Genomic DNA, 12128 nt, shown 5'->3' with positions numbered 1-12128 from the left:
TAAGGATCTAAGGGGTCTGGTGAGGATAGAGGTGCACCTCGGCAGGACCAAGCAGACAGAGGGTGGGGACCCACGTGCCACTGGAAATTCAGATTTAGTTGGGTAGAAGGGGCTGGCAGGAGAAGAGGAGAGAGGCCAGGGAGACCTTCCCTTCCTCCCCCATATACAATGACAGAGCAGTGGGGATCTCCATCTGTCTGCCATGTGTCTGGGGAAGCCACCAGTGTGGCTTCCTGACCAAGGTGCCACATGGTGGCACTGGGTTCCCATGACCACTCAGGAGTGCTGTTAGAAGCAGAAAATTGCTTTAACAAGTCAACCAGAACAAACAGTGTGGGTATCCCCAGCACAGCGATTTCAGCTGCTGCATAAATACAACCCAAGCCTGCAGTGCCCCAGGCAGGCACTGGTTTCCTGGGGCTGGTGCCACAGCTCTTCACACCAGGATACCCATTGCTTGGAGTGAGTCAGTGGCCCTGGAAATCATTGCTATTCAGACTTGTTCGTTGGCATCCTTCTTAAAAGCTGCTGCTGAAATTCCTGACAAGACTCCCCTCAGAAGCAAGAAGTTGTTTTTGCCTGACCTCTGCTCCTGGCACAGACCCTGCCTGGATGACACAGAGCATCCTGGCCTCTGTCCCTGCCCGTGGACTATTCCTTGAATGGGGATGCATGATGGTGGAGGCACTGTTAGTCCTTCTCTGACATTTTAACATAGCTAGGTGGGACAAGGTCTGGTTAGTGGTCAGTCTCTGGAAAAACATCCTCAGGTCCGGTTTCTCTAACCATCTTAAAACAAGCGTGTTCCTCTCTGCCTTGACTCTTTCTTAGTGCAGTGCTAAGGCAAAGCAAGGTAGTGAAGTGCTCAGGGAGGATCCAGAGAAAGTTCTTCCGCTGCTTATTGCTACTGCAGATGAAAGTAAGAGTTTTTTGTCTGTCTCTCAAGAAGCTGAGGGCTCCTACTTTTTTGACAGATGGATAATGGAAGATGCTACAGAAAGTCAACTCTGACATGGTTAGGGATATGACATGATGGCACAGTTAGCTTGTTAAGCCCACTGCCTTTCAGAATAAATTTGTCAAGGTTGTATTTGCACTGGAGTTGTTTATACCTTGCCAGGATGAAGAAAAAACCCCCATGAATTCAGTCTAATAACAAATAGATGTGTAAATCACTGGCAAGGCATGATGTGTTTCTCCTGTGTGTTGGAGAGGATGAAAGTTTGGTAAGAAAGTTTCACAGATATGTAGGCTTGGCAGAAAGATCTCTGAATGTAGAAACTAAGGATGAAATAGAAATGAAAGCAAGTTTTGATATAGAATAAAAGATGTTTTGCTGAAACACTGACCACTGAATAACTGAGAAGGCAAAGGTTGGAGATGAGTTGGAAGGAAGTTTTTATGATTAGGACAAAGGTATGTGACTACAAACAAAGACATGTTTTTCACCAAGTAAATAAGTCTCAAGAAGAGCATAAGTAAATAGAAAACATGTTTTTACCAAAAAGATCGGAGGCAAACAAGAAATGTTGATGTAGCAAGAAGAAGAAGAGAGGTCTGAGAATTTTCCATTGTAAGCTTAAATTGTAACTTACTTACTCTTGTGATTGGATAATAATGACTATAAGATGGTGATGGTAGTAGCTATGATAGGCTATGGGCAAATGTAAAAGTATTGTGTATGGTGCTTATTGGTTGTTATGTATTAAGATACTCTGCAAAGAAAGGTATAAAATGCTTTGTAACTTGAACAGAAAGTGGCTTCAGGTATGCCCACAGCTGGAGCTGGCAGCTGTAGGGCTGGCTCTGGATACCCACTCCCTGAAATGCTGTAACTTTGTCTATGCAATAAACAGCTTTCAAGAGAGCCGCCTGAAGTGCAGACATCCTTCGTGAACCTTTCTCCTATACCTGTGGAATAGTTTGTCCACCCCACCTGTAATGACCCTGGCCAGTTTTCTTGTTGAACTAGGAGTCATCGAAACTATTAAAGCTCTCTTCATGTGACATCTTGGGACTTGGTGTTATTTCACTTCCATAAAAATGCTTTTGTTCCTTTGCAGCATAGACAAGAATGTTCTTAGAGAGTCTAAGGACTAATTCAAATGTGCCTTTAATCACCTCTTTTTTCGAATTTAACTAATTACTTCGAGCAAAAGATAGATCATACTACTTGTCCTCAGAATTCAGGCTATTCCTACAATTAAAGATGATATTTCTGCCGGTAAAATTGACTTTTAAAGCTGGCCTAGTGTTTTTTTCATTTTCTCATTATAATTTCCTGCTCTAAAGAATTTTCTTGTCTGTGAGTGAATAAAGACCTGTGTGCAAACTGAACAGTGGTTTTATCATTACCTTACTTTTGCTTTCTTGGAATTAAAAACTCATTTCACATTGTTACCTTTTTTCCTACCCATTTCATTACTGCATCATAATTTCAAACTGATTTGTAAAACCATCCGGCCTTTATATTGCTGTTGTGGTGAATCTCAACCTAATTCAGGAGGTCTATGTTCAGAAATAGCTCAAGCTGGTGTAAGCTGAAGTCTGACAAATTTTTCTCCAGCTGCATAGTATGTTACCAACACATGTGCATGCTGTGACAGAGTCACAGGACTTGTCAGGGATTGTTTTCCTTATTTTAGGGTCTCCAGAGAGACCATGCTTTCTGCATCTCACCTGCAGACCATCATTTGCAGCTTTGAGAGGGGTAGTAAATGCTACATGAGATACCCTGGATCTGGGCTGATCTGAGGCTGAGGGCTTCCTTCTCATTGTCTGGCACCAAGAAAGCAAACCCCAGCCAGCAGCTCTTTGCATCATCCTGACACCTGGGCAGACATTTGTACTGATGTAGTTGAAATCCAGAGGGATTTCTGGCTGATGAGGATAACTAAATGTTGTCCCTAAAGCATGGGTGCAGATGAAAAAAAAAAATATTTCTAATATCTTGCATAATAAAGACTAATTCCACCTGTGTCTACAACTGCTTGGAAAAGAATGGAGAGATTTAACCCCTCCCCTAGAATCATAGAACTAGCTTCTTGCATTACACAAATAAAATAGCTTGTTTGCTAATCATATGCTGATTCAAGTGATTCCTATTTGGTACAGTTTAATATTAGCATACTCTGATAATTGCTAGAATTTAATTTATTTCAGTCTGCATCTGCATGTTCCACAGGTGGTAATCAGTGGTCTTTCTCTATCCCATGGGAGACACTGACCTTATCACTTCTTTCCTTGCTAAAATCCTGCTCCGTTCCCCAGGTACCAGTTGCGTTTCCTTTCAGATCTGTCTAATTGATGGATGGAATTAAACTAAATTCAGAGCAATTGCTCTCAACCTTTAAATAGCAGCTGGGTTGTGGCTTCTATTTCAGCCTTGAAGAGGAGCCAGTGTTCCCAAAAGAAGAGCTTTTGGGATGGGAAGTTGTGCCAAAAGCCTGCCTGCTTTGCCCAAGGACTGGTTTTGCTTTTTCCCCAGAAGCCTTGCTGTGCACACAAGCTCAGACCACTGGGGATACAACACTGCCCCTTTAGACTTTCTACCATTCTAGACAGAATCTGCTTCGCATTGGTTCATACTAAGAAAAATGTTTTCTGATGATTTCAGACTCCTGGATGCTAGCCAAAGCTGCCTGTGTCCCATCAGTATGCTGCAGCACAATGTACAAACTTCAAACAGGACTAATATATAAAATCAACACAAATTATTATATTAAGTTCATAGCATCAATTAATAAAAGCATAGCAACAGTTTAATATTAAAACAGCTTCATCTATTTTATGCTTTAAAATCAGTCTGCCTCCAGAAAGTGAGGTAGGATTTCACTCTGAGCTTTTGCAGGAACTTGGTTCAGATTAACCTGATAGCATAATATGCCCTTTAGAGCCAATAAATTTATTTCTTGTACCACAGTAGCTGTACTGAAGATAATACTGAGATGATACTTCAATAATCAAAATAATGAACTTTTTGAAGTCATGCTATTTCACTGTATTGCATGAAGATGCAGTTCCCATTAGAGACTCATGGATCCTTTCAGTATCTGAATCATACAGGGAGGTATTGCCTTGAGCATATCAATTATCCAGATGCAGGAGAAGCTTAAAATACTTAAGGAAAGGAGAAAAATATATGACATTCCAATACTGCTTGTTATGCACAGCATTCAATACTTGATGTTTATCACTCACCCTTTAGTGTTTAGAAAGGCAACAAAGCCTCTCTTGGGCCCTCCTCTAAGTAAATAGGTGTTTCCTTTTGTAAGGTGCCTCCTCCAAGGTCAGGATTAGCTTCTGTCATAGTCCCTCAATTTCATGATATGAGGAGGTTATATCTCAGGGATTTTTTGGGAGAGAGGGGAAAGTATAAATCTTTATTGTCACACTCAAGAATGGAGAGAACATAATTCCAGAAAGATTATAAAAACTCAGACACCTTAATAAATTAATATTGAAAACCTCCTTCAGTCAGCACTAGACTTCAGAATTGCAGTTTAAAAGGCAACTACATCTATTGGCTGTATCATTTGACTTTTTATTGAGGTATATCTGCTTTGAGATGGTAAAGTCAAAAGCAGAGCTGACAGTACTTGTCTTTCACTTTCCTTAAAAGGTTAAAAGGAAGTCAGACTTTCATGCTGTGGGGCTGTTTTAAAAGAAGTGTCACCTACCTCAGTTGAAAGAATCTGTCTGTGCCCTTTGAGAGCCCTTCTAATTATAGATGCTGAGGTGTCCTTGAGCTTTGAAGCAAATGCTGTTATCCAGTTCAATATATTGTACATTGCAGATGACTCTTTTATCTTTCCATCCAAAAGTACATTTTCAGCTTTTGGTCACAGGTTAACTGTAATTATATTACCCCTTCTAGAGATGAAGGTTCTGTAAGCACCTAAAAAGGTATAATTCATTTGCAAGTACACACACAATGAATTTTCTCCTTTTAAAAGTGACTTTATTTCCAAGAAATGGGTTCTTATTTCCCAGTATTGTGTTCACTTGATCATGGGCTTCACGAGAACGCTTTGATTACAGTGATGCAGTTACTGTTTTGTACTTGCTGAACGGGTTTTTATCAATGTCTGGCCTTAAGAGGTCTTAGCTACATACTTCTTTGATGTGGTAGTTTAAACAAACTCTTCACTGTCTTGGTTATTTTCTCTGTGTTTTGGAGTACATAACTGTAAGTGCGGAAATTGTCAGGAAGAAACACGAGTCCTAGGAAAACAAGCCAAATTCACAAACATATAATAAATTATTATTTTAACAGAACTATAAAACAGGTTAAAAAGGTTTGTAAACAGAAGAGATATTTTTCGGGCTTTCCAGCACAAATTATCTCCTTTCAGGCTGAAACAGAAGGAGAAATCTTTCAACTAAGTATGGTGGAGAACATTTGTTCTAAGTTTAACGTAATTATGTTGTTCAATTAATTAGTAACTGCTGGATTCCTGGAGCATATAGGTGGCCTCTCAATAGTGAGGACTGAAAGTCTGGTTTCACTCTTTGACTTCAACATAAAGCCGTTATTCACCACTCTTTTCTCTTAACCAGAGCCCGCAATGAAAATGAGCAGCAATAACGCAGCAATTACCAACTCCCATGGGCTGACACAATCACCTCCACAAACCAGCCATCAACCACAAGCCACCAAAAAGTCAGGAGTGCAGAGCCAGGCCCTCGGGTGCTGCTGTGAGTGCTCTTTGCAGGGCACTTGTGGCCCCCACCTGGCTGGTAAAAAGGGGCCTCCTTGCAGGGAGGACGTTCCTCTGAGGTGAGAAATTAAAACTGCTTTTTCCAAGGTCTGTAGTAATGCCTGTACTGCTCCCTGCACATATTCCTCACTCGCATTCTTGGGCCATCACAGCTATAATGATGCCATTACCACTTATTTAACCTGTCAGAGTATTTTACCGAGTTCTTAAACTGTCAGCTCAGGATAGGCAGTAAGTTGTGCTGATGGGGTTTATCGTTCATGAAATACACCTTCCCAATTCTAATGTGCATGTATTTTCTGTGCTTGTTGGTACAATCTCCAAGAAAAAATACCAAGATTTTAAATGAAGAAATACAGAATTCCTCAGGATGTTTTAAATCTTATCTATAAGTTCCAGAGGGATGTCATTTATGCATAGTGTTCCCTTTAGGAATACAGGTTACTTTTTAATTTGATTTTAGCATTTTTGAAAAATACCAGACTCTTCGCAATAGAACTACACAAAGCTTTATTTGCAGGTCACCTTCTTAAGTCGTTGGGAGATTATATTCAATGAATAAATTGAAACAACTCAAACATTACAGAAGTTATCAGGAACAAGAGTTTGTTGTACAAGAGCATTTTAGGGATGACATAACAAGATAGGTACTCTGATAGCTGCTCTGGCAGATCTCCTAAAGCCAATAAGCACGTACAGTAAGCGTGGTGCAGAACACCAAAGGCAGCTTATTACACATTCTCTGCCTGATAACAGATTAAATTGAATGTGAAGAAAAACCTTCAGACAAAGAAAGTTTCTTTGTGTTTCCCCGAGAAAGTGACTCATCTGAATTCTGGTGGAAATACCCCTTTCAGCATAAATTAATACCATAGGTCTCAAAATTTCCCAAATTAATAGAGTGATTATATATTCCACATGCATTAATTCTGCAGAGAGGTATAGGTTTCACTTCTGTGGCCACCAAGCACTCAAGTCTGTTACAAAAGCATAACAACATGCAAATGAGAAATTTCAGTTTCATATCAGCTAACATATACTGGATATGCACAGTGCTTTAAAAATTGCATCATTTCTGCATCTCTACCTGGAGCAGTTAATTTTGATTTTGTTACTGATTTATAGGAGAGAATGCCACCATATCCCTGACATAGTACGAAGTCAAGTTCCACTTCTCAAATATTTCAGTGGGTTTCCTTGGCTGCCAATTTGTTCTGTTGCCCTGGACATGCAGGGTGCCATTACTGTGCTTGGAGTTGATATTAAGGTGAACTGCAAGTCTTCTAAGATTTTCCCCCTTTCTGTTCGATATTTTTCCAAAGAGGAGTAGGTACTCTGAGCCATTTATCTGGAATTAGTTTCTCACATAATTTTCTTAAAGAGAAAGCAAGTAAAATATCCCAAAGACTGAAAACTAGGGAAAGGAACAAGCTAAAACATAACATATGCTGCCATTTTTTTAGAAAAAAAATGTGTTTATGTGTTTATGCTTGCTTTTATTTGTGTTGCTGAATATCACAAAAGCCAAAGAATAATTACTCAGGATGTCCTTATTGATATTGCTGATCATAGAACCATAGAGTCATTTAGGTTGGAAAAGGATTTTAAGACCATCAAGTCCAGCTGTTAACCCAGCACTGCCCAGTCCACCACTAAACCACATAAAAGTGGATCACAAGACCTCAACACAAGTCATTTAAAGCACTTTTGAATTTGAGAACAGACTAAATTGTCCGTAAAAGCAACAAAGAAAACCTGTCATCTAAATTGAAGTATGCTAATATGTTCTCATAGATTTGACAAGAACGAATGCACTGCCATGAAAGTATCAAGCATTGTTATCTCTAGGTTATTGAGATTTCTTTCCATCTAAACAGCCCTCACTTTTACCTCTCATGTACACAAGGAATCCAGTGGTTTGCATAAACCTGGAATTTTCTCCATTCTCCAGTCTCCCTGATAATTAAATGGTAGAAATTTGAAATTAAAAGAAAAACTGAAGCTGACAAATACGTTGAAAGGGAGATATGTAATCATCTCGAGGTAATATCATGCTACTTTACATCCTGCAACCTTTTAATAGATACTGTTATTCTAGAAATCATGCCCATTATTTTTCAAAACCTGATAAAAAATCTTAGGCATCTTATTAAGAAGCAGCAGAAACCATAGGATGGTTTAAGTGCAGAAACCTGTAAAAAATGGAAGTACTTTCTCCAGGACACTCTAGGTTCCTGCAAGTGTCTCTCCAGTTCCAGCAGTTATCCTTGCTATACATTATCATATCACACATTTGGGGACCTTTTTCAGCACTCCTTTCATTTTGTTATATTGAGGAATATGTCTGTGTGAAGAGGAAACATGGACTAGGGACACCCTTGGAATGATATAATCAGTAGGGCTGAAGTATGAGGCAGTTTGTGAATGATAACTACAAATTATGTAGGAAGAATTTAAGTAGCAAAACAAGGAACGACATTGTGAGGAACACTGAAACAAAGACATTGCATTTATAAGTATCCTAATAGCCTGGATTTCATTTGACATAGTCCCTCAAAGATTTCCATACCATATAGATACATTCTACTGGATCTTTTACATAAAAAACTTTGCTGATTTCTCTGCAGATTCAGACTAGATTTCCGTTCTCATTAACTACCTTCACATTTCATTTTGAGACCACAGGTTAAATACTTTCTTGGAATTTCTTAATTAAGAATAAATGTAATGTACTTTCTGAGTATATTCTGCCAAATTTCCAAAGAGATTAAGGCAGTTCTCAGAGGAAAATGGGTGCTTTACACACATACTAACTTCACAAACAGAACAGCTAAGGACTCTTTTGAGTCCAGTAATTATTGACTCCAGACTTTAACTTAACAACCTATTGCCAAAATCTGTCTTTCCTACTGCAGGGGAGGGGCTTCAGCATCCCTCAGCCTCTCCAGCGCAACCCAGCTTCCTGTGTCAGCTTCATCAGGGCAGAAGTGGCAGGAGCAATGTGGCCACCTACAAGGTTCTGCAGGTACAGATGTGCTCACATCTTCTCCCCTGTCACTGCACTGGGGCAGAGGAATTATCTGACTTGCACAGCCTGGCATTTTGTCTCCAAATGAATAAAATAATGGTATAATAGTCTACAAGACATCTGGACTTTTCTGTCTGGCTGCTTGAGATGTCTCTGTGATTCCCACGTGGTCAAAGATTGCTCTGTGTTGTGCCAGGAAACACATGAGCATTCCCTCCACACATTTGGGGACCACTTTGGAAATAAAATAACCAAAGAAATCTCTAACACATATTTAAAAGATTGTAATTAATTGGTTAGATTTCTTTTTCCCTTTCTTTTTCTCTTTCTCCCCTACCCCTTCTTCTTTCTCCTGTTCTTGTTCTTGTACTTCTTCTTTTTTTCTTTCTTCTTCCTCTTCTCCTCCTCCTTCTTCTCCTCCTTCTCCTCCTTCTCCTCCTCCTTCTCCTCCTTCTCCTTCTTCTCCTCTTCTTCCTCCCCCTCCTCTTTTATCTTTTTCTTTTTCTCTTTTTTTTCCACGTGGTATATTTTTAGAATATATCTTCTCACTTTTTATTCTGGTCCATAACAAGACTGATGAGTCACTGAAGCTATCAATGGGATTTTTCCAGCCACCCTCGCTCTGCACACACTGCACTCCAAGGTAAAGGTCTGGATGACCTCTGGAGGCCAAAATGAGAAACTGGAAATTTTTACCATGTGTTTCTGGAAGGAAAGAGTAGACCCAGTGCTCTCCACTGCCGTTAATAAGAATATCTCATTAAGGATGAGTTTCAATATATAGAAACTGAGGATGAGGATGAGGGTGGAGGAATTGTTTTATCAAAGACCAGATGTGCCTGATATAGACACAGAGGCAGTATTTGTGGTTCTGCAACAATGTACATTGAATATATTGTGGGGCATATTGAAACAGCATGAAATTAAGTATGATTTTTCAGGTTTTCTCATACTCTTTCATGTTACAAAGTTTCCAGTAAATTCACAAACTCTCTTTTCCAAGTGTGATCTCTTGCCATTATATTCATCTTACCTGGCTGCTCAGACAAACCTCTATTTTAAAAATTTTTTTGCTACAGAAAGGTTTAGATTACTAAAAACATGTGATTCAGTCTGGTTCCTCTTTCCTTAAAGACTGTGGAAATCAGTTATAATCAGTGACAAATGATAAACTGGGCAGAAGGTGCATTTTAATATTGAGAAGGGAAATTTCACAGTCTTAGGTATTCAGGTAAAACTTTGATTGATCTAAACAGATGCTTAAATTCTATTGAAACATTGAGGACTTAACCCACATAAAATCATTACCATAATTAAGATCTTTGCAGAATCAAAATTATACTGGTATTTACCCAAGATGGAGAGATGCACAGTATCATCTCTATAATTTACATGTTTTAAACGTCCTCTAATACTTTCAGCATTTATCCTTCTGACTCTTATGTTTTGTCTTACCAGGTTTTAGTGTTTAAGATTAGAGGGGAACCTTTAAACAAGCAGCCTGATGATCTGCACGAAAAGGCTTAATATTGGTCCCATTATCCTTACCCAGAGACCAGTTACCCCTGGTTAACTGAAGCACAGCTTCCAGAAAGCCACTTAATCCTGGCTTGTGGTTATCAAATTTATTCCTCTAATGTCCTGTCAAGGCCTGTCATTTTTTGAAGATTGCTTTATTTCTCACCTGGCTGTGGATGACCTCAGTATTCAACCATTGACTCTCTGTGTGCTGATCTTTGCTAAAGTTGAGTGCTTTTGCATCTTTCTCCAGCAAGACGATCAGCTCATGTCATTTCCCAGTCCTTTCTTTGACAGGATAAACAGAGTCCTTAGTTTTTCACTATGAGAAATTTTAATATTTTTAATTAAATTTAATTTTATTTAATTTAACCTAATAATTTTCAATATTTTCAATAATTTTTGTCATCCCAAATAATTTTAATTTCCTTTAAAATATAGGCACCAAAACTGTTACCTTCTGTAGTAATACTCAGTTTCTCATTTAAGGTACTTAAATCTTTTAAAAGTGCTTTGTGCTGGGACAGAGGGTCTTAGTCTCTGCATGACCAGCACCCCATGTTCCAACACATACAGTGTTTCTTTTGACTCTGTTGTAATGATTGGGACTCAACTTATGGTGAGAGCATTCTCTGTTGGTGCTCTGCCCTCGTTGCAGTTATCATTAGATAAATTCCTGTGTATAGGCTTAAGCCAAATTGTATTAGGAATGATTTTATATTTATTTCTGGAACACAAATAGAAATGATGAAGAGTATCCCTTAGCACTAATTTTGGTGAAAACCACTTAAGGTATGCCCTCATGGATTGCCCTTTGAGAGCTTAAAACAGTTTAGTGTAAGGTTATTGATATTGTAAAGTGCCAATTTCTCAACTGGGATGTGTGTGTAGATGTGTGTGTGATGATAAAAAATAAAAATACATCCATTACATCTATTATGTATACGTAGTACAGCAATCAGACAGGAAGCAAACTCACTGAAGAATAAAATCAGGTTTGTTTTGCCAAGCCTTGTTGCAGTCAAATTGTGTTGAGTGACTTTCATTGTTCTGATAATTATTAATTAATTTTTATATTTGGGGTTGAAGTCAGAATAGCTGCATTTTTTGTGTGGAATTTTGTTAAGCACTATGACTTAACAGTACTGAAGGTAGCTGCATCAGTCACACATCTCCTTGCCTAGCCCTTTTGTGCTGATACTTTCTCAGGCCAGTTAGTTTAAGAATAGCTGGCAGTTAGAAATAATATCTTATTTTTCAGTGCCTTTTGAATAATAAGCACATCTTGTGTCTTCATGAATAAGTGAGCTATTCTGTTTCCTTCTAAACAAAAAATTATTATTATTATTATTTGTTGAAAACTCTACTATTTTCCTTCATTACTAGCTGTGCTATTATTCTTCTTCATGACAGGTATATTTAGTACACTAAGATTTCTTTTTCTCCTAATACAGATATCACCATTCACACTGCTGTTCGATTGTATCTTTTCCAAAGTTCTTATCTGCTGACTTCTGTTCCATTTTTCTGTGCTCCAAAAGCTTACCCTGAGTTTGCACTGACTGCTGTCTATTCCTCCCATTTCTCTTTGCAACGTCTGTTACTCAAATTATCACCTTCATTTTGCTACTGAACTAAAAGGAGCTTTTTGAAAAACATTACATCTTTTCAACTGTACATCCATGTCTTTTTAGTCATCTAATATAAGTTTCTAAACAGTCCTCTGAGGAGCCAGGAAAAAAAAAAGATTGCCAGTCAGAAAAGAATCACTTTTCATAATTTCCCTCAGCTTGACAAAACTAACCCTTTTTCTCTCTTTTTCCACACTGAATGTAATCAGATTGTGATCACTGATCTCCAGG

The 12128-nt window shown here is 38.6% G+C and overlaps 1 protein-coding gene across 36 annotated transcripts in view; it reads left to right on the top strand.

Annotated features, from left to right (window-relative positions):
* LOC116440251 (collagen alpha-1(III) chain-like) overlaps positions 1 to 12128 on the top strand; it is a 295630-nt gene that overhangs the window by 222003 nt on the left and 61499 nt on the right. For 35 of the 36 annotated variants that reach the window (XR_004238504.1, XR_004238493.1, XR_004238492.1 and 32 more), the window contains 2 exons: positions 5560 to 5779; positions 8636 to 8745. The gene's annotated coding sequence lies outside the window, so the exon portion shown is untranslated. The remainder of the gene's footprint in view (positions 1 to 5559; positions 5780 to 8635; positions 8746 to 12128) is intronic. The other variant, XR_004238482.1, reaches the window with a different exon arrangement.

Source organism: Corvus moneduloides, chromosome 2 (assembly GCF_009650955.1).
Source record: "Corvus moneduloides isolate bCorMon1 chromosome 2, bCorMon1.pri, whole genome shotgun sequence".
NCBI lineage: Eukaryota > Metazoa > Chordata > Aves > Passeriformes > Corvidae > Corvus > Corvus moneduloides.
The sequence above is the reverse complement of the archived record's forward strand: the minus strand, read 5'-3'. Positions and strand labels throughout refer to the sequence as shown.